This window comes from Puma concolor, chromosome C2 (assembly GCF_028749965.1).
Source record: "Puma concolor isolate L17-30 chromosome C2, mPumCon1.1.hap2, whole genome shotgun sequence".
Classification (NCBI taxonomy): domain Eukaryota; kingdom Metazoa; phylum Chordata; class Mammalia; order Carnivora; family Felidae; genus Puma; species Puma concolor.
This window is the reverse complement of record NC_141675.1, coordinates 106,586,846-106,611,086: the sequence shown is the minus strand read 5'-3', so window position 1 is coordinate 106,611,086 and position 24,241 is coordinate 106,586,846.

The following is a 24,241-nucleotide window of genomic DNA, read 5'->3' as shown; positions in this document are numbered from 1 at the left end:
AATATTTGTGAAATGAAAGGATATATAGGAGAAACAAATCATAGCAATGAGAAGTGCTATACACACAAAGATTTGTGTGTGTTATACATATATACCCATACACACGTATATGGTGGTTTTACAACCATAGAACTTTCAGAACACATTGAAGGATATTAAAATACGAAAATGAAGTGTAAGACATACAGATCAGTAAAGGACAGGTAGAAAAACCAAGAGGGGAATATGAATTTTACAAACCCAGTAATTAAACCACAATCATTATAAAAGATACTTTCACATCCACATGGCCTACAATTTACACAAATAACATGATAACCTTCGAAATGATTAAAGTACGCTGTTGTAGCTAAGCCTGTGAAATGGAAATATTATCATGATACAAAGACTCAATGCACTGCATGCTTGAAGATCACATAAAAAAGAACGTGTTAGCTTTCTCTGATAGAAGAAACTAAAATTATGCTTTCCTGATTCTTGATAAATGTAAGAATTATTTCTCCTAAAACTCATAAGTGTTCTTACAGGTAGATAAGCCACCAATACCACAGGTGATGATAATTCAAGGTTATGATCATAATCTTGGTGGTTTTTTTCCCAGAGAAAGACCCACGACAGCTGTGTGCTAGCATAGAGCAGATATGCGCTGCATCTCAAATACCCCTGCTACACTTTCTTACCAATTGTCAAGGACAAATTTAATTTGTGGACCCTGTCCTCTTTACCACAAACCTGACGGAAATAAAAGAGCCAATTTCAAATGGATTTTAAGCGTTCAAAAGATGAAAGCTTATAGAATATACTCAAAAAATTTGACTTCAGAACATTGCTTCATACTAATAATACTTAATACTTTCCAATGACAAGTCATTTGCTGTTTCTCATTTAATATAAATGGAGAGTTAACAGAATAGGAAAATTATCATTAAAATATGTGCTCTGCAGTATCATCTACATTCATGCTTCGTGTGCACGCATAGGCGGTTACATAATGTTAGTGATGGAAAGATTGTTTGGTTTTCTTAAGGCAAAATTGAGTCAGATTTAACAAATAAAAGCAAGCACGTCCATTGATAAATTTTACGAAGCCTTGATTACTACCTGTATCATTTAGGAAGAGATACATGTATAGTTCTGACTGACATATAGAAAACAAAGTTGTTGCCATACAGAATTTTTGCCAATAAATATAAAGAGGTTATTGATGTATGCCATTTTTAATTCTGAGAATTACTCAGGTTACTAAAATGGCAAATTCAAATTTAGAAACATGAAACCTTCAAATACATGCTTTCTTTATTTTTATTTTTTAAACAGTTATTTATTTTTGAGAGACAGGGCGAGAGACAGAGTTAAGTGGGGCAGGGGCAGAGAAGGAGGGAGACACAGAATGGGAAGCAGGCTCCAGGCTCTGAGCTGTCAGCACAGAGCCCGACGCGGGGTTCGAACTCACAGACTGTGAGATCATGACCTGACCTGAAGTCAGATGCTTAACCTACTGAGCCACCCAGGCGCCCCTATAGGTTTTCTTTCAAAAAAAAAACTATATACTTAGACTTTGGGCTGCTCAAGTGTACAGTCTTATATAATTTTTGTGCCACATCTCTGAATAAAATAACTGATGTTAACAGCTATATCAAAAAACACCCAAATCTCAGAGGCTTAATGAAGTAAGTTTGCTTCTTACTCACAAAAAATCTGATACAGATGTTGTTCAGTTGGCAAATGTTTGGTTGACATTTCAGGGTGGGCCTCCTTTTAGTGGTGACTTAGGGATCCAGTTCTTGATGTCATCACCTTTCGGTGACCTCCAAGATTGCTACAAAAAAGGAGAGAAAGAATGAGTGATGGTGTGTGGGTGCATGGGAAATTTTTACGAACCATATCTGGAAATGGCACATTTCCTTTTCATGGCCAAAACGTAGTCACAGAGCCCCACCCAAATGCAAGAAGCCTTGGAAATGGAGTGTAGCTTAGTGCCCAGACCCTACAAAAGAGAGAAAATTAAAAAGTAGATATTGATGACCAGTCTGAAATTTCAGCATGGGTGCCCCACAGAGTAACAGCGCAGTAACTGCTTGACTTATATACACCCATCCTAGAACATGTGGAAGCACAAGAGAAGTTTGCTTCTTTTATATCTTTCAAAAAAACAATTCACAACGTAATTAGGGAACAGACTAAATGTCAAGTTGTGGAGTACAAGCCACTAGAGATTAAGTTAGTATTAAATTACGTGTTGTTATGATTATAACTTGGCAACACACAGTTAGTAGGTAAAATGGAGATTTGAACTTGGAAGATTGTAAGTAGATGTTGTCAGGAAAGTTTTCTAAAGAAGCAAGAGCTTAATTAGGACCTTGAAGCCATGGGTGTTAATGGCCAGGGTGTGGTTGATGGTGGAATAGAAAAGATGAGGGAAGTGTGGATGGCAAACACCTTGATGTGTATATCAGGTGATGTGGTTTAGTTGGTTTGTAAGATCGGTGCCAGAGATAATGGACAATAAGGCTAAACAGACCAGAATGGATAAGGAGCTGGAGAATTTTCTTTGTTCCTCTCTGCCTCCTCATTTGGATTACACCAGTCACCGAGTCCTAGAGGTTCTTACTCTTCAATAATATCAGATTAATCACCTCCTCTGTGTTTGCGCTGCCCCTGAATTGATTTGGACTGTCACCATTTCTGAGCCTGCTCAATTTGTCATCCCTAGCCCCAGACTCAGGACTCCAGTCAAATCTCCTCTCAGCCCTTAAGGGGCTGTTTCTGAAATGAAGGTATTCTCATGTCACTCATTTGCTTAAAATGCTCAGTTTCTTCACTGGCCTTCAGAGTAAGCCTCAAATCTGTAACCGGCATCTATGGCCCATCATGATACAGTCTCATCCCTTCCTATGCCCTCCCTCAGGAATATTCCTGTCACACTTATAATAGCTTGAGAAAGACATCTTTTCTCACATTTCTTTGCTGTTTCACACAACGCTCTCTTCGAAAGCTGATTTTTGCTCCTTCTTTAAGACCCCACAGCATTTGATACAGTTGGTTTCTTCAAATGTTTTCCTTTTTTGCCTTTTGGAACAACACACTGTATTTTTTCTTGGTGCTTACCACTGTGTGACATTATACAACACATTTGTAATTTTATTTGCTTATAGTTTACCTCTCCCCCCAGAATTATTGATCCCTGAGGGCAAGAGTTTTAATTTGTTCACTGTTCTAAGCTCAATGTTTAGAATAGTGCTTGGAACATAGCAGGTACACACAAATATTTGTTGAATAAATTAATACAGATGTCATTCTGCCTCTGTCATTTAATAGCATGTGAGTTTAGGTAAGTTATTTGACCGCCTTGCATTTCATTACTCAAATGTACAATGGTGCTAATAATCTTGGCATTGCTGTAAGCATCACAAGAATTAAGTAAATTAATTCATATAAGTGCATATGTTAGTGTTCATTAAGAGACAGCAATCATGACCCCTGCAGTGCCTTCTGTGACTCTCTCCACATCCCCTTCCCAGACAGGAGTTCAAGGAAAAGGGCGGTGAGCTGGATGAATGTGTCTAAGTCTGGAAGTCAGCCCACATGGTTCAGCTGAGAAAATGGAGAAGAGTTTCAAAACACTTTACACATTCAGTAGCATCTAAGTTTTCACAAAGCCTGGGAATAGAGATTCAGAAAGAGAAATGACCGTGTTCTCTCTGCCCTATCACTCAGCTCTATTGCTTAGCTTCTGAGTTAGCTCCACACTCTGCCTATGATCTCTCCATACAAAGTGGGTCCTTGTGGAAATCATGAAGTAGATCCTTTTGTTGTGCATCCTTTCATCACTTTCTCTGCCTATGTTCTATTCCTATAAGGTAGCCACTGCCCAAGTCCTGCCTTTGTCCAAATATCTACCTTAAGTAGCATTCCCTAAGAATTACTCTCAGGCAGCTAATATTGGAAAGAATCTGAAAACTTAATTCCAGACAAGATGTGTATTGATAATGATCTAAGATGTTTCTCTGCCTGCAGGTATTTGTTTTTGAATATAGGACGTTTAAAGACCAGAAATATTTCAAGTATCAAAGGACTCATAATGGAATATCATGCAGTCTTTAAAATGATATTATAGAATGTGTAATGACAATGAAAAAAGCTCATAGTGTATCGCTAAGGGAAAAAATGCATTTCAGAAGAATATACAGAATGACTACCTTCACCTTTTCTTTAAATACATTTATGTGTAAGTGCTTACCTGAAATATCTAGGAATTGACTAGTTCAGAAAAAAATATGTCTATCATTTTTTTTTTTTTTTTTATATATGAAATTTATTGTCAAATTGGTTTCCATACAACACCCAGTGCTCATCCCAAAAGGTGCCCTCCTCAATACCCATCACCCACCCTCTCCTCCCTCCCACCCCCCATCAACCCTCAGTTTGCTCTCAGTTCTCAACAGTCTCTTATGCTTTGGCTCTCTCCCACTCTAACCTCTTTTTTTTTCCTTCCCCTCCCCCATGGGTTCCTGTCAAGTTTCTCAGGATCCACATAAGAGTGAAACCATATGGTATCTGTCTTTCTCTGTATGGCTTATTTCACTTAGCATCACACTCTCCAGTTCCATCCACGTTGCTACAAAAGGCCATATTTCATTTTTTCTCATTGCCACGTGGTATTCCATAGTGTATATAAACCACAATTTCTTTATCCATTCATCAGTTGATGGACATTTAGGCTCTTTCCATAATTTGGCTATTGTTGAGAGTGCTGCTATGAACATTGGGGTACAAGTGCCCCTATGCATCAGTACTCCTGTGTCCCTTGGATAAATTCCTAGCAGTGCTATTGCTGGGTCATAGGGTAGGTCTATTTTTAATTTTCTGAGGAACCTCCACACTGCTTTCCAGAGTGGCTGCACCAATTTGCATTCCCACCAACAGTGCAAGAGGGTTCCCGTTTCTCCACATCCTCTCCAGCATCTATAGTCTCCTGATTTGTTCATTTTGGCCACTCTGACTGGCGTGAGGTGATAGCTGAGTGTGCTTTTGATTTGTATTTCCCTGATAAGGAGCGACGCTGAACATCTTTTCATGTGCCTGTTGGCCATCTGGATGTCTTCTTTAGAGAAGTGTCTATTCATGTTTTCTGCCCATTTCTTCACTGGGTTATTTGCTTTTCGGGTGTGGAGTTTGGTGAGCTCTTTATAGATTTTGGATGCTAGCCCTTTGTCCGGTATGTCATTTGCAAATATCTTTTCCCATTCCGTTGGTTGCCTTTTAGTTTTGTTGGTTGTTTCCTTTGCTGTGCAGAAGCTTTTTATCTTCATAAGGTCCCAGTAATTCACTTTTGCTTTTAATTCCCTTGCCTTTGGGGATGTGTCGAGTAAGAGATTGCTACGGCTGAGGTCAGAGAGGTCTTTTCCTGCTTTCTCCTCTAAGGTTTTGATGGTTTCCTGTCTCACATTCAGGTCCTTTATCCATTTTGAGTTTATTTTTGTGAATGGTGTGAGAAAGTGGTCTAGTTTCAACCTTCTGCATGTTGCTGTCCAGTTCTCCCAGCACCATTTGTTAAAGAGACTGTCTTTTTTCCATTGGATGTTCTTTCCTGCTTTGTCAAAGATGAGTTGGCCATACGTTTGTGGGTCTAGTTCTGGGGTTTCTATTCTATTCCATTGGTCTATGTGTCTGTTTTTGTGCCAAAATATGTCTATCATTAAAGTAATTTTAATTCCACAGAACTCAACTAAACAAAGACATTCTAACACCAAAAGAAACGTACATATCTTACAGGAAAACATTTTTTAAAGAAATATAAATATCATGAGAATAAATTGAATAATGTATTAAATGCTTGTCATCAGTTTGTACTAGTCAAAGATGTGGTTGTAACTGAGTAGTTTCTTTAGTGATATAAACGCACAGCACTCATTTACTGAAAAGGGGGAAATTACCAAAGTTCAAAAGAGGACATAAAAAAAGACCTTACTAAGTGGAGCAAGCAAATGGAAGAACCAATAAAGGGGGGAAAATGCAATTCTCTCAAAATTAATCCACAATGTCAATATGCTTACAGGTAATATCACAACTAGATTTTTCTTTCTTTTTTTTTTTTTTTAATTTTTTTTTTTTAACGTTTATTTATTACTTTTGGGACAGAGAGAGACAGAGCATGAACGGGGGAGGGGCAGAGAGAGAGGGAGACACAGAATCGGAAACAGGCTCCAGGCTCTGAGCCATCAGCCCAGAGCCCGACGCGGGGCTCGAACTCGCGGGGCTCGAACTCACGGACCGCGAGATCGTGACCTGGCTGAAGTCGGACGCTTAACCGACTGCGCCACCCAGGCGCCCCCACAACTAGATTTTTCAAGGAATGTTATAAACTTTGTTGCAATTCATACCAAAGAGTAAAAGTCCAAAAATAGCTAATACAATTCTTAAAAAGTTCAAGGGGAGCTTACCCTATCATATCTCGAAAATATTATTAAGCTAAAGGAATATGCCGATGCAATCATTTCATTTTTGTAAAAGAAATAAACTATTAAAATAATAATTTATTTTCCCCTGGTGGAATTTCAGAAGGATTGAAACATGGAAAGGGGCAGGGGACGGATCTCTGCATACCCCTTTTACTACACAATATAACCAAAGTATACTTCATTTCCTTCCAAGTGCCTCAACAATGAAACATATTGTTGACTTTTACATACTTGGTTTCGGGCTTGTCCCTATACCTCCTTGTATCTTCTAATAACCTGGGGGTGGTTTGGGTATATGAGAAATGTAAGTCCAAATGTATTAACAATGACAACAGCAAAAGAATCAACTTACCTATTTTTGAAGACACCATAAAAATTAGTGTTCAAGGATACACCGTTTTTATTACGCTCTCTTTATTTCTCAAATTTGATGTACTTTAGAGGATAAGGCCACTGCTTTCTGGGTAAAGACATTGCTTTAATGTAGCCACTGCCAAAACCCTGGGGAAGGTCTCCTCCCACCTTCTCCCACCAATGGCTCCAGTTTGCTACTCCTCCCTGAACCCTACACTTTATTATCACTCTAGGTTACATCCATGGTGAGGTCTGGCGGCCAGAGGGAAAGGAGGAGGGAGGAGAGGTCAGCTTCTCAGTTTCTCCTCTCCACATCTTCACCACTTCACTCCACAGACATAGGACTCATAGTAGCACCTGAAACTCACCCATTTCCTCCCAGCCTTCACTCCAACTTGCTTTTCTTTAAGTAAATGCCCCAAGGATCTAAATATGGTTTTTCTCTGAGTGGAAGGATTTCAGTTTGGTTCTTTGTGTGCTGGAGGTATAAGACCTAGGTGAAAAATATACAAAAAAGAGTCACGCAAGAGGCCTTTACTGCCTGCATGCTCTGCATTTTTTTCCCTAGCAGTAAAAGAAACAGAACAAAACATCAAAGCTAAGAAAACCTCTAAAAAGTATTCTCTTTCTCCCCCTCCCCCTTTTTTTAGTGTGTTCTTTTTTCGTTAGTGACAGAAAAGTCAGCAAAAGGCTTATGAAGTTGTGTCCTTTCCACAGGTGGAAGCAATAGGTAGAGGCAGGGGCACATTGTCTGGTATGTTTGGACGTGGAAAAATGAGTCAAAGGAAACATTGGAGCAGTTATATCATAAACAGTAACATGAAAAGAGTCTTTTCTATTTGAGTTTAGTTTTCTTGGAAATATGACCAGGTAAAAACACTCAAATGCAATGATTCGGGCAAGAATGATATAAATAGTACTATTCTTTGATTTTTATTTGAACATTGATTTTTTTCTTATATGTTAACTATGGAAACAGAAAGAAAAGTATTATTGGAAATGCTTCTGTTGCTAATATTGTATTGGAAATGTGTGGTAGAAGTGAGATATTATCCCGCTTAATATCAGGGGAACGGAAAACATTTTATTTTTTGTTTCCAGTTGAATTATCCATAATACTACTTGAACTATTTTGCTTTTTTATTTTTTTACCTGAATAAATTTCTTGCCACACTGTTTATTATGTTTGTCTGTAATTGTTGGTTATTAGTACCTATTCCATATTCTCTACTTTCTTTTTTTTTTTTTTTTTTTTTGCTATGATTACAGTATCACATCTCATATGAAAGGGCAAGACAACCAGTTGTATGCTAGCCTTCATTCCCTTTTTACTTCCAGAACTATCTATCTCTTTTCCTATTATCAACTTACCTTTTACTATGGGGATTATTCCCATGAGCACACACATACATCTACTCCATTAAAACACACACACACACACCCTTGGCTCCATGTCTCCATCCGCTTATTGTTCCATCTTTCTACGCCCTGTTACAGTAAAACTTATTTCACCTCCTAATTTTACATCTCTCCCCAACTCACTATGTTAAAGCCTCTACTTCCTCCATTTGAGAAAACCCCCGAACATCCATGTTACCAGATCCAATGGTCACATTTTTGTCTTCATCTTAATCAACATTTTATGGAATTGAACTTATTCCTTCTATTTTAGAGTCTTTCAGTATTTGGCTTCAGTAACATCCTGTTCCTGCTTTTTCTTCTCAAATCTCTCTAATCACTTCCTCCCATGCTTCTTTGCTGGAGTGTCCACCTCATCTATTTGACCTCTACTTGTGGATTGCCTGAAGGTTCTATGATGAACAACCTTTCCTTCTTAAGGCACATCTATTTCTAGATGATCTTATCCAGTCCTATGACCTTGTACACAATTTATATTCTTGATCATGTCAATGTATTGTTTCTAATACTAATGTCTCCTAAGAATGCCAGATTAAAGTATCCATCTGCCTACTTAAAACTTTTCAATTTGTTGCCCAATTCAGTTACTCAAACTTTCTGTTATAAAGAATGTATATGTTTGTTTTTAATTTCCAATCCATCATAGACTATAATTTTATAGAAGTCAATAAAAATAAATTATTGGAAAAGTAAAATGGAAAAGAAAGAAAAAGACAAATTACACCGTCCCTTTGTATTACATCCAAAGAACATAAAATTACATTTCAATAAATGTAATTAGAACAATAAAAGCATAAGGGAGAAATTGTAAAAACTAATGTTTTTTTTTTTTTTAATCAAATGTGTGCATGTAGGTGATTAATAGAGTTGTTTCAACATTCAAATATTTTTTAATTCTGAAATAATCACTAAACAAAAATTACAAGTGAAATAGTAAGCACTGGGTGTTGTATGGAAACCAATTTGACAATAAATTATATTTAATAAAATAAAAAAATAAAAGTGAGATATTAATTACCCATGTTAAATTTTCTATTAAGTAACTTTGAATAAATATGTATATCAATATTTAAGGGTTTTTTTAATGTTTATTTATTTTGAGAGAGGAAGGGGAGGGGCAGAGAGAGAGGGAGAGAAAGAATCCCAAGCAGGCTCCGCATTGTCAGTGCAGAGCCTGATGAGGGGCTCAATCTCACGAATTGAACTGTGAGATCATGACCTGAGCCAAAATCAAGAGCTGGACACGTCACTGACTGAGACACCCAGGTGTCCTAACATTTAAAGTTTTTAACATAATAATTAAGTTTGCTTCTTCAGCAGTCCATATTGGATTTATGACAATTCTATTTCAGGGGATGATGTATATATATGTAAAATGTTTCTATTGTTTGCTTTAATACCATCTAATAGAGAAACCAGTCTCACTCACAGATTAAGTTAATGGAAATGGAAAAATTACCGTCTTCAAAATTCATATTCGAGCTTTCATCAGCAGCCAGTTTCAAATAATTTATCCTATGCAGTTATAACAGCATTTCAATTCTTTTGGCAAAAAACGGATTTCAGATTTACACATTTCTGGGATACAAGTATTATGTTAAGTTATCACATGTTGTAATGTGTTCTTACAGTGCATAACTAGTATGTAGCTGATGCTCCATGCAACTCATCATATGAATTTGACAACAGAAAGTAGTCAACGCACAGTTAAATGTGATAAATTTACTCACCACATGTTTGGATGTCACCTCTCTCAAGTTGCTATAAATATTTCTAAATTCTTACTCATAATTTCTGTACTTTCCGTTGTTACTAACCAATAAATAATTTATTGACTGACTTTGATCTAATGCACATCTGAAACTAACATAGACAAAGAGGAACTAATTATTTACCAAACCACAATAGTTCTTATCCCCACTTTCCTTATTCATTAAGTAGTATTATCATCCACCCAGTGGGAAATTAACAGCATTAATTATAAGCGTTACTCTTTTTTCTTCTTTTAAAGCAAAAATTACAAGTAGCTTGCCTTTGGAAGAGATATTAAAGAACAGAGGATTGGTAAACCATCTATCACATGCAAATATCTATAGCAATATTCTTTTATCATACAGTTCTTAAGTCTTATTTTCAGAATAATATACTGTACTAATTTACTGTTGTTGCTGTAATAAATTGCCACAAACTTATAATCTTAAAGCATCAGAAATTTAGCATCCTACAGTTCTGAGATGAAAAGTCCAAAATGGGTCTTATTGGTCTAAAATCAAGGAATTAACAGGGCCACATTCTTTCTGGAGGCTCTGAGGGAGAATCAGTTTCCTTATGTATTCCAACTTCTTGAGGCTATTTGCATTCCTTGGCTTATGTCCCTTTTTCCATCCTCAAAGCCACCAGTATAACATCTTTTTTTTTTTTTTTTAATATTTATTTATTTAGTTTGAGAGAAAGAGAGAATGGAGAAGGGGCAGAGACAGAGGGAGAGGGAGAATCCTGAGCAGGCTCTGTGCTATCAGTGCAGAGCCCAGTGTGGGGCTCAGTCTCATGAGCTGTGAGATCATGACCTGAGCTGAAATCAAGGGTCAGATGCTTAACCAACTGAGCCACCTAGGTACCCCAGTTTTATAAAAGTTTTTCTATAATAACCTGTAATGTAACTACTATGTGAAGATACAACGATTTGCATCGAAATAAAAATAAAGTCAGCTAGACTCCTAATTCCACAAAACTCTGTAGGGAGAAACTTTAACAAACCCAAAACAAAGTATTCAAGATAAAGTAGATCTCTTCCCATACATCCAAAAAGAGAGTGCAACTACCATACTTTATGAATAAACATTCCCATTTTGGCAGTGTGTGGGCTTGAGAGCACCAACTTCATTTCTGGTAAAATTCATTTCATTGCCACTGAGATTCATGAATTATAATGGATGCTGTAACTATAATCTGTGAAGTGGGAAGAGGTGGGATTATTTATTTTTTGGGGTTTTATAAATAAAGTAGTCCACTTTTACGTCCTCATATCTAAGCTGTTCTTCACTTACAGAGACAACAGCAGTGTCCATCCTAGTAAGTTCCTGGTGACTGACACAAATCAAAGAACCCCAGGAGTTGGATCTCCACTGCCCCTGAAGCAACCTGCCATAAAGACCAGAAGGAAACCAGCTAGGAGTTATTCTGAGTTTACTTCCCCCTCACCTCCTACAGGTTATCTATCAATATTCTTTTTCCAAATCATATTGAGATTCTGAGTCCATCAACTTCTCTCCAGCTCCACTTTCACTTTCCTTGTGAAATAGTCATCATTCCTTTTTTTGTTTGTTTGTTTGTTTGTTTGTTTGTTTGTTTGTTATTCCTGATGTGGATAACTGCAATAACCTTTTACTGGTAACCCTCCTTCCATTTTTTTAAAAAAATCCATTCTTTACATTGCACCCAGGTTAAGCTTTTAAAGAAGCAAATCAAACACAAAACTGTAAAACTCCCAGAAGATAACATAGGAGAAAATCTAGATGACCTTGAGTATGGCAGTGACTTTTTATATACAACACCAAAGGCATGACACGTGAAAGAAATCACTGATAAACTGGGTATCATTAAAATTAAAAACGTCTTCTCTGCAAAAGAAACTGTCAAGGCAGAAAGAGAAGACAAGACATAAACTGGGAAAACAAACATTTGCAAAAGACATATCTGATAAATGCTGTTATTGAAAATATACATAAAACTCTTAAGACAACAATAAGAAAATTAAAAACCCGATTTAAAAATAGGTAAAGATCTGAACAGACACCTCACCAAAGAAAAAGATATGAATGTTAAATAAGCATATAAAAAGATGCCAAGTATCATATCTCATGAGGGAACTGCAAATTAAAACGAGGTACCACCAAACACCTATTTGAATGCCCACGTCCCCAAACACTGGCAACACCAAACACTGGTAAATACTTGAAGCAACACAAACTGTCATTTGTTGCTAGTGGAAATGCAGAGTAGCACAGAAACCTTGTGGCACTGTTGGTCAGTTTGTTACAAAACTAAACAAAATTCTTACAATACAATACAGCAATTACCCTCCTTAGTGTTTACTCAAATGAGCCCAAAATCGACCAACAAAAGCCCGGAAAAAGGCACCTGGGTGGCTCAGTCAGTTAAGCGTTCCGCTCTTCATTTCGGCTGAGGTCATGATGTCATGGCTCAGTTTGTGAGTTCCAGCTCCGTGTCATCAGGTTCTGCACTGACAGTGTGGAGCGTGCTTGGGATTCTCTCACTCTCCCTCTCTCTTTGCAATCCCCCCCTTGCATGTGCACACTCTTTCTCTCTTTCTCTCTTTCAAATAAATAAACATTAAAATTTTTAAATTAACTTTATAAAAACCTGCACATGAACATTTATAGCAGCTTTATTTATAATTGACAAAACTCAGAAGCAACTGAGATGTCCTTTAATAGATGAATGGATAAATTATAGTGTGTGTGTGTGTGTGTGTGTATGTGTATATATATATATAATCCTTTTTCTTATTCCCACTGTTAGTTCTAGGATTCTAAGGGTGATTATCTTTACCTCTAGAGTAACATCAATGTCTTATTCATAAGAGTATCTTTAAAAAGGGCCATATCATGGATTCTTACCTTTTTAAAAGTCAGTCTCATTAGTTTATAGCATCACCATTACTTGTTCAGAGGATAGATATACAGCTTTCTGAAATATTGGTCTGTTAGGATTCTCTCTATTAAACAGTAGTTAAATCAAATGAATCAATGTGGTACTTTATTATATTTTTTCAAGGAGAGAGAGAGAGAACAGGGTCAGGGGGAAGGGGCAGAGAGGGACAGAGAGAGAGAGAGGGAGAATCTTAAACAGGTTCCACTCCCAGCACAGAGCCTGATGTGGGGCTCAATCTCATAGCCACAACCATGAGTTCGTGGCCTAAGCTGAAATCAAGAGTCAGACACTTGACCAACTGAGCCATCCTGGCGCCCCTCAATGTGGTTCTTTAAAATTTATTTTCATACAGAATATATTCATATTTGTCAATAGAAAGAGAAACCATTATTTTTATTTATTTATTCATGTATTTGTGTATATATGTATGTATGTGTGTATCTTTTCCTTCTACATTAGAAACTTTCATGTTTCATTCATGACCACCAGTGCATTGCATAGTGTAGGCAAAGCACAATTTAGAATGGAAAGTTGGAAAAATACATATGGAAAATTCAAGGCACATGATAGTGTGATAGTTTTTGTTAGGCTCATTGGGTTGCAGGGACTGGGCCTGCACACTACCTCATGTAATGAGTGTTTATTATGGGATATATACATATGTAATCCTGAAAAGCTGAACAACTAGGCCATACCTTTTTAATGGAGATTGGAACCAGAAGGTTCTTTAGAATGCAAGACAGCTCCAGGGACCAGAGCCACAGGAATTAATAGATATTTATTCTAATTGCCTGCCATTCGAGCTACCCGGCTATGCTCTGTGAGTCAGCTTCTGTCTGCTTCTTAAATTCTCTCCCAACTGGCCTTTTACCCTCCACTCCCAGGGTCACAAATTGGCAGACCAGAGCAGAATAAACCCAGGAGACAATTTTTTGTTAAGACAGCACATGCGTGGTTTTGTTTCTCTCTGAAGAAAAACAAAAAACAAAAAACAAAACTGAATTTGAATGTGTTTAAGGCAGTTTTTGCCTTTTCCAGTGTGCCACAAGCTGTCCACAGCTGCCCCTTAGGCTGAGGGGTGAGCAGTCTCCTTTAGTGGGGAGGGTTGAGTAGGGCAAACACAGGATGATAGATGGTCCACTGAGCCCTGGGGCAGTGGAAAGCACTTCCTGGAGGCACACTGACACATCAGCAGTGCACGCTTGGGTAACTACTTTGTGCCTGTTTCCTTATATAGAGAGTGGGGATAGCACTAGTACCCCAAATGGATCTTTTGAGGACCGAAAAAAAAAGCAGGATGCTTAAGAGACCAAGCAATAGACTCGGACAATCTGGGTTCAAAGTTGCCTCCGCCATGTCGTAGTTTCATAATCTTAGTTTCACCTGTCTAGCTTCTTTGTCTTCTTCTAAGAGATAATATCTTCATCATATGCTTATTTTGAGAATTAGACGAGATAACATACATATTATATGCATATATATACAGCATCATTGACTATAATGACTTGATGTGGTGAAGCAATAAATCTTAGCTGCTACTTTTAGCTGATGTGAAGCATCATGAACTAGGCAGTCAGGTCAGTTAGATCTTTCCTCCTCAAAACTGTTCTGAACCATTTGAACAGTAGGAACTCCCTGTTCATCTTCCACCTTAGGGAAGTATTTAGAACTTGTAAAGATTTTCTTGGTCAACTAGGATTTCACGGGTTATTCTCATTCCATCCTACCCTATGGTCATTGTCTACCCTCTTCTGAATTCGAAAAAAATATCTCAACTTTGTATCTTTTAGAGTCTGATATTCCCTCTCAGCACTCACATTTTATTGTGTTTGTTCTTTAATTTTACTTAACTTATTTTGAAAGAGAGAGAAAAACACAAGCGGGTTGAGAGGCAGAGAGAGGTAGAGACAGAATCGTAAGCAGCCTCCGCATCGTCAGTGCAGAGCCCTATATGGGGTTGGAACCCAAGAACTGAGAGATCATGACCTGAGCTGAGATCAAGAGTCAGATGCTTAACTGACTGAGCCACCCAGGCGTCCCACAGCACTTGCATTTTAAAAGCATCACAACCAAATTGTGGCAGAAGTCTTCCAAAAACAAGTTCTGTATTTAGTTGTCTTCATAATGAAAATGTTCTGCACATAGTTTACGCTTTTATCCATGACGCCAAGTCATTGCTATGAGCATACTTACTGTGCTATATTTTACCAAGGTGCTTCTTTGTTAACTCAGGAGCCTTAGAAAGCCCTAATAGCACTACAGTTATTACATTACATTTTTTTAAGTTCAAATCGCTATTTTTTTGTATCTACTTCTTTGCTCTCATGTTGCTCGTGTAGTTTCTGTTTTTGGTCTAGTGTCCATTTTAACATAGGGAAGATCTCATATTTGCCAAGAGATTCTGACTTTCTTAATTTCTTACATGCTAGATTCTATTTGAAGTGAGGTGCCTGGGCTTTGTAACTGACATTTTCTTGGTTGCCCAGGTGTCATTGTTTTGTTGTTGTTGTTTTATTTCCTGTACTTACTTCTCTGAGCTAAAACAGTGACCAGGACCGACCTTAGGCTTAGAACTGGGAGGGTTACTGTGTGCATTATGCAATTTGAAGAGCATTGAAAAACCTCCGTTCTTCACCAATATTGGATTCCTCAATAGTTTGCTCACATATCTACCAAGGGGCTAGATTAGAATATAGTTTTAACCCTTCTAAGTTTAACGTGGCAAACATAGTATAGCACACATAGCAATTCTAAAAAATTCAAATGATGAATTTGAATATCTCAGATAAGTATCTCTGGACCAGTATATTTTTGTTTGGTTCGTGATGTCAGGTAGAAGAATTTGAAATGGAAAAAAAATATTATGGGGTGCCATTACAATGGGCTATTGAGCATTACCTAAGGGACTCTTTATGAAGGTTATCTGATTCTATAAGGATATGTGCCTTTCATTTTCTTTGACTATTTTGTAATACTCTGGAGAAAATTTGTGAAGAGATGATGGTGATGCAAATGTCTCCTGTTCATAGAAATGCAAATGAATTTCAAGTGGTGGAGATGAAATGGATTTCTAGCTTCTTGAAGACATCAGTTTTGTATCCATTAGCAAATTTATCTGAGCATTCCTTAGTGTCCATGTATGTACCTATCTTTGATTCTCTTTTGAAATTATTTTTACATCGTAGAATTTCCAAAATAATGAATAAAACAAAAATTAGTTAAATAAAATCCTTGATATGTTTTATGCTTTACTTTATATTTTATAAGAGTCATGAGTTGAGCTTTTCAAGTTATCGTTCAATAATTTCACTTCACCTATGTAGAGTGGTCTCTTCTCTCCTCTTTCTTTCTTCAATTTCCATGTATCCATTAGCACTAAGTGTGGCTATCATTCTCCTAGTCAAATTTTTCCTGACCTAGCAGGGTGCTTAGTATACGGTCCTTACCAATATAGAGAGATCACTATGGCCTGTGGGCACTCATACTGAGTAAAGCAGTGCTGTGAGCTACAGAGAGCAAGCCTGGGAATCTGCCTCTGCTTCTCTCTCTCTCTCTCTCTCTCTCTCAATCTGTTCTCATGCTTGTCTCACCAGCCTATGGCTGGGCCTCACTGCTGTCCAGGGTCACCACCTACATTTTGGGACCTCAGCTATTGGCAACTGCCAGGGGTAGAACCGCAGCTGGGGAACCAGCCATTACATGAACCACCTTACTTCAGGCCACCTGCCTTAGTTGAGAGGGATGAGCAATCTGAGAAGAGAGAAGAGTGTATTGAGGTCTGAGTGTCATGGTAGCAGAGGATGAATCTGAGGCAGCTGCCTCCTTAAACTCCCACATGGGCTCTTCTACCTCAGGCTGATTTCTCTTGGTCTGGAGAACACATCCTGCCAACTGCAGCTTCTCCAAAAGTGGCCCCCCCACCATGGATGGTCCACCCTAAGCAAATGGGGTACAGCAGGGCAGGGCAAGAGGATTCTCTCTTCTTCAATAACTGCTTATATAAATATCTTCCACTTTTCTTCTAGGCCTGTGAAGCCTAAATACTTCTCTGAGCTTTTACAGAAAAAAATTGTTGATTCTTGGTACAGATTATTACGTTTTAATTTATGATTTGGCTTCCCCAAAGCGTTATAAGTTCCTTGGGGCAGCAAAAATGTATAATTGCCCACCATGTTCAATAATTATTAGATGACTAGGTGTTTGCTTTCACCAATTCATTCTCTTTAGAATCAAAGTCTCCTATTTCTCTCCATTTAATCCCTTGGTAGGTTTATAATTTTAACGTTGCATATGTTTCAAAATAAGAGATAATCATACAGTGTTATTACTTACGTGAGATGTTTAAAGAAAGCTTTGAGACTTTAAATTAAAAAAAAATAACATTTCTATTAGACAGCAATGACTAAAAGAAAGACACAGGACAGGCCCTAGGTTACAACAGCATTTAAAAAAAATAGAATTCTAAAATAGGTCTTATTCAACTATAGAATGTTAAATATTTCATAAGTTATGAAAAGGAATAATCTTCTCTCTTTTCTAGAAGTTTCCAGACATATGCCTCGGTAAATTGGACTCTGAGCTCTTGTCTTCCTCATCTGCTCTTTGACTTCCACATGGCCTATGACTCAAGTGTGTCATATGTTGGATGTAGTCCCGAGACAGCGACACTACAAACACGTTTTCTTATTTATATTTATAAAGTGTTCTAAGGGTTTTGTCAGACAGGGCTCATGTTTTAGAGATTCTTCTGGTCATGAAGCAGGACCCCACCTTTATTTTAAATAAATGACTCATGCTATAGTCTGAATTCTACTAATCAAGTCATTCTATATTTATGAGTTGTAAGGTCATCATGCTCAGGATAAATTCTATTTATTCTTGGAATGTGCTTATATGTTTGGGAATTTTGGAACCAGGTGAGAAAAATCTCAGATAAAAGGTGTGTTTCAGTGAAAAAGCCTGGAAAGTGGCATATCCTTGAGGAAGACATATGATGAATTTTTGAAATTATACTTCTCTGGCAGATGGGTTGCCGAATAATCTATTGTTTGTTGTCTCCTAAATATCTGTAGGGAGGAGCTCCAGGTAGGCATGCACGGTCATATGAAAAGACACATTCTCAAACAAATGTTAACTATGAATGTTCAGCTACATCTAATATGCTTTGTAGGGAATAATTCTTACTGTCTAAATTATTACTGTTAACACAGAATTTTAAGGATTTTCAGAAGAGTTTGCTTAGCTGTTTGGAGCATGATGCCAGGGAAGTTGAGCCAGTGTTGTGTCTGTATATATATGAAAGATAGCTTTACATGGTTAAAAACTCTGTGTCCCCCTAAAATTATACTTTAGTATCCTCCCAGCTCATCAGGAAAAGACTTGTTGTTTGCAAAGCAAGAAGTAGGATGGTTCAGAGTTCCCATCACTGATGTCATCTTCTTGTACAAAAGACTTACAGCCTTATAGCAAAACTCTAGTTCTACCCACTATGAAAAGCTTCCCCTATTTTACATAAAAGAAACCCTGGAATGTTCCTGTTCAAGTAGAATGGAATGAAACCAATCTATATAAGCCTAGGACACATTTTTTACCTCTCTATACCCACATGAGACTGGCCAAATGAGCACATAGCCCTTTAGCAAGTAAAAGTCCTTTAGGAAATAAAAGAACAAGATAGATAAAAAGCAGCCCAGACAACGGACATTTAGCAGGGAGCTCTAGAAGGCCATTTCCTAAGACACCATTATTAGACATAGGATTTCATATAGACTTCACCTCTTCTTTTTTGTGTTGGGTGAAGGAAAATTCAGCAACATTGAAAGAATAAACTTTTACACAGCTATTTTTAAGAATGTGTTTGGAAAGTACAGCAAACAAAAAGTTTCTGAATATTTTTAAGCAAAATTAAATTTGCATAGCCAGCCTGGACTGGACAAGAAGTGAAATATTGACCTGGTAATGTCTCCTGTACTGAAAATTTAAGGAGTGACCACAATCATGTTTCAGCAGCTTCAAAAAAGAAGAATCAGATCTCTTGAGGGGGAAAAAGACTGTATCAAATTTAAAATACCTTCTACCATGTTTATTTGCATGCACCTCAACTATTGAGCTGCAAACAAATGGAGACACACCTGGAAATTTGAAAGTAAATTGAGGTAACTTCAAAGGATGATCCACCAGGAAAGCACAAAGAAGGGAAAGAACATTTGTTGATAACCTGTCATATGCTAGAATCAGTGCTAGCCACTTTATATTCAAATGTCCTTAATAGTTACAATAATCTTACAAGGAATATATTATAATTTCTATTTGAGTTGAAGGAATAGAGTCTCAGATCCTGTAAATAATTTATACCAGGTCAATAGCTAGTCAACTGAGGAGTTGGAATTAAAATCCAGGTCTGCATGACTACACAGCTGATGGCCTTAGTATATCATGACATCACGACAGAGGAACACACAAGTAGATGCCAAAAATATATATGAGTTCCTTAAATGCCAGAGAATCATAGACGGCATACTGTCATTTTAGTAAGATAACCAAATAGGGATTTTTTTGGTTTAAGTTATCCTGTGTCTCTTGGAAATAGCATTCTTTCTACTCAAGAAACCTCAAAGAATTCTTGCCTGTCCCTTGGAGTATAAGTTTTAGTAGAACACACTTCTTTTGATCTTTCAAGGATTAATACAAATTACTCATCCTGAAAGATCAATAATTATTGGCTTTCTTTGTGTTCCCCAGGTCTGTGTTTTATGATGAGCTGATTTGATGTGTTAGCATAGCACAGTGAAAGTGATGTGAAATGGCATCAGGGATTCATGAGTGATGGCCAGGTAACTAGCCAATTATGGAAAGATTTTTTTTTAAAAGTTTCAGGGAAAGAGATGTCACCTTACATGCCAGAAGAAAGCATCATGCTTATTTGAGAGGACGTCACCCTCACAAAGCATTATTGAGCCATAGATGTCAGCTCAAAGTCTCATCACAGATCTAACACAGTGTTCCTTGTCTTTTTAGTTTTGGCGGAAAGGACCTAAATAAACCCCCAGGATTACAGTACTGAGATAATTAAGTATTCATATAAACTCTCCTGTTCCAAAGTTTTGTTTTGTTTTGTTTGTTTTCCCCTGTTTTAAAGTTTTAATGAGAATATCAATAATTGTGACTCCTGATTTCTGGAAGAAGCTGCCACTATTTTATAGACAAAGAGCACCTTTCCAATCACTTAGTTTGTTTTGCAAAGGGTACGTTTCTCTTGAAGCAAGTTTTATTCTTTTCTTCTCTTTCTCAAGGCCACACCCAAAACACAGTTTGCTCATTTAAAAATGTCCATAAACAGATACATTCAAAAGCAGTGTGCTCATTATAGTAACATTTCAAAGAATCAACATTTTTCATAACCTATTAATATCTATTAATATACAATAGCTGTTAAGATCTATTAATATTGCCAACACTTCTCTCATTCATTCTATTTTAAACAGAAAATAATAAGCTCATTTCATTTTCCACCCTTGACTAGTTTTATGTCTGTCACTTATTCATGCTTTTATTCATCTAAAACATAGGTATCAGGCACCAGATATGTGCCAATCACTGTTTTAGTCCATAGGAGCCCAAACAAGATGGAGTCCTGTGTGTCAGACTCTCAAACTCTCAGACTCTCAGACTCTCAAACTCAAACTTAGGGAGACAGATATACAAACAACTACAAAACGGTGTGGAAACACACTAAACACTAATAATGGGCACCACAACCGTTGTTTTTCCAGAGGAGGCAACATACTGAATTTTGTTGAAATTAGCACTTAAATTTTTACCTAGGTGTAAATTCCTATACATGGGAAACTCTAAGACGACTTCTTCCCAAATTATAGATGATGTGGTGAGGACTAATCTGTTTGTCTGTTTTATTTGTCCAATCCAACTGTATACTGCCACTTTTGTATCCTGCCACAATAAAAATATCACAGCAATATCAAATTGCTATAACATTTTATAATTTATCTCATCATGATCTGTAACCGGCAGTTTTCTGACCAGCATTAGCACACAGATCCAAATTTGAGTACCACTGACTTAGCTTACCAGGCTCAAGAATTCTTGGCCTTATTTCCATGGCGTTCAGGTGACAAACCAAAGAATTTCCAGAGCTACTCCTTACTGGAAATAATGGTATCCAACAGTCCCATAGGTCTTGCTGTGAAACAGGCATTCTACACAACAAGCTCTTGCAGTAGGATTACTTCTGTCCCCATTTTACAGGTAAAGATACTGAGATCACACACTTAGGGAGTGTCTGCAATGAGGTGCAAACCCAGAAAGTTCAATTCTGATCATGAAGCTGTGCCACAGGCTGCGGACACGGCCCTCATCATTTTGAGGCAGATTTCTTTTCTTCAGAAGAGAAAGCTAATAATCCCCGTCTCATTTCCACAGAAAAAAATTCTCATGAAAATGTGAGTAGTGTGCTTGTTAAGTGAAAAGAAGTGACATTACAATAATGAATAGTTTTCTAAAATGAGAGATTCACTCTTAAGTCCTATTAAACTGAGGTCTTTAAAAGTAGATGCAGGAAGTTTCCTTCCCTGTGTAGGTTCACGTGCTATGGGCATGCAGTGACCATTTGGACACTTGAGAAGAGACAAATCTTTTGCCCTCTGTGACAGTTTTATGTGTCTATTTGGCTAAGCTGTAGCAGCCAGTTACTTAAACTAATTCAGGTGTTGCTGTGAAGGTATTTTGCAGATGTGGTTAACATCTACAATCAATTGATCTTAAGTAAAGGAGATTACTCTCAATAATGTGGGTGTGACTCTTCTAATCAGTTGAGAGCTCCTAAGAGAAAAACAAGTTTCCCTGAAGAAAAAGAAATTCTTCCTCAAGACTGGAACATCAATCAGCTCCTGCATGAAGGTTTCCAGCCTGCCAGCCTGCCCTACAGATTTGGACTTGTCAGCCCTCACAACTGCATAACCCAATTCCTCAAGAGAAATGTTTTTATTTACTTATTTTATATATCTGTGTGTGTGTGTGTGTGTGTGTGTGTGTGTGTGTGTGTGTGTGTGTGTGGTTATACGTGGTTCTATTTTTCTGGAGAACCCTGATATACCCTTCTACCTGGTTGTAATCCAAATTATTTAATTTTTCTTTAAAAAATTTTTTTTTACATTTATTTATTTTTGAGAGAGAGAGAGACAAAGTGTGAGCAGGGGAGGGGCAGAGAGAGAGGGAGACACAGAATGTGAAGCAGGCTCCAGGCTCTGCTGTCAGCACAGAGCCCAACGCGGGGCTCGAACCCATGAACCATGAGATCATGACCTGAGCTGAAGTCAAGACACTCAGCCAACTAAGCCACAGAAGCAACCCAATTATTTAATTTTTCCTAAATAATCTTAAGGTATATATTAGTAAGGCTTCCATGTGTATGGAAAATTCAACTTGAAAATTCAAGTTAGAAAATTCAACTTGAAACTCTCTATGCAATATATATGTATTTTTAAAAATTTTTTAATTTTATTTACTTTTTTACTTTTTATTTATTTATTTTTAAAATGTTTATCTATTATGAGAGAGAGGGAAAGAATGTGTACACACATGCACATGAGTAGGGACAGAGAGAGAGGGAGACAGAGAATCCCAAGCAGGCTCTTCACTGTCAGTAGAGAGCCGGATTCGGGGTTTGAATTTACGAATCATGAGACCATGACCTGAGCTAAAATCAAGAGTTGGACACTTAACCAACTGAACCACCCAGGGGTCCCTTTACTTTTAATTTTTGATGATGAATCCTCTGGTAAAATCCAGAGCAACAAAAAAAGAATATATCATAGGCTTGACATTCAAGCCTATAAGTAGAATTGACATTCAAGCCTATAAGTAGGATTACCTTCTCTTCTTACTTTGGTACCTCAATTTTCTCCTCTGTGAAATGGGAATAAAACATGTCAACTTTCTGCCTTAGATGAATATATATTTAAAGTATCCAAAATATTTATAGTAAAGCCATACATAGACAAGAAACAGTAATATTCTGGCTCAAATACTAATCTCTTTAAAAAGTCTGGTATGCATAACAATGTGAAAGCAAAAATAGTCAATTATTTTATCATTACTATAATTAATAATTTGCTAAATAATTAAGACTATAAAATTCCATTATTTACAAAATAAATTATTATACTTTAGGTTTCATATTTTAAAGAAAACTTCATAAGAAATTAATTATAGAAACCATACTGCTTGTTTATCTAATTTAAAAAGCTAGCTACTGATGACCAGATACCAGTCTTGGTGTGTATATGTTTGAAGTTGTTGTGTTCCTTCTGGAAAGATTTATTATGAGACACTTTCCAAGGAAGGGATGAAAAGCTATTACGACTTATTGAAAGTACTTTGTCAACGGGATATTTTTTTTAAATCTTTCTTTATTTTGAGAGAGAGAGAGAGCATGGGGGTGCAGAAGAGAGGTGGGGAGAGAAGAGAATCCCAAGCAGTCTCTGCACTGCCAGCGCAGAGCCTGGAGTGAGGCTCAAACCCATGAACCATGAGATCGTGACCTGACTCGAAACCAACAGTCGGACACTTAACTGACTGAGCCACTCAGGTGCTCCAAGAGATATTTAATTTTTAGTAAATTACAGATTAATTCTAACAGTTAAAAAGAAGTGACTTTATTACTCCAATGCAATATATTCTCTGTTTCAGAACTCCTGCACTGATTTTCCATGCCCTATCCCCTTTGTTACATCTGCTTGATGTTCCTTTGGAGTCAGTGTAGCTGAATGATGAATCGTTCCCAAAAGGAGCTCCGGAGGTATACGTGGATGCACCAGACATCTGGTGTGTTAACTATCAGCAGATCGGCCACACAGCAGCTGATGACAGCAGACAGGACCCCACAACAAGAGCATCCGCCTCAGATGCTTATTTATAATGCAAAACTCAAGGCACACATGCTGTCTTGAAAAGGCTGGGCTTTGGGCTGCTGTGAAACGGCACTAGCTATTATTAAGCAGCTCTCCGCAAACAGCCAACAGCAGCACTTGCGCTGTTTGCCTGACTGAAAGGTACAGGCACACTGAGATAACCCTCTAATGGAAAAGATTCATACCGGGTTCCAAAAAAAACCCCATACATCTGCTCATTAATAGCATTAAATAAAAATACATTTATCTGTTAGGGTCATGTGTATATGGACAACTTGGGAGTAGAGTGTTTTAACCTCTTTTAAGAATAGTTTCCTTCTTTTATTCTTATAAATTCACTGAAACGTCTCCCAGGGCTACTGCTCTTACGACTTCATTTTGAAAGTCCCAGTAGCGAGTAGAAGC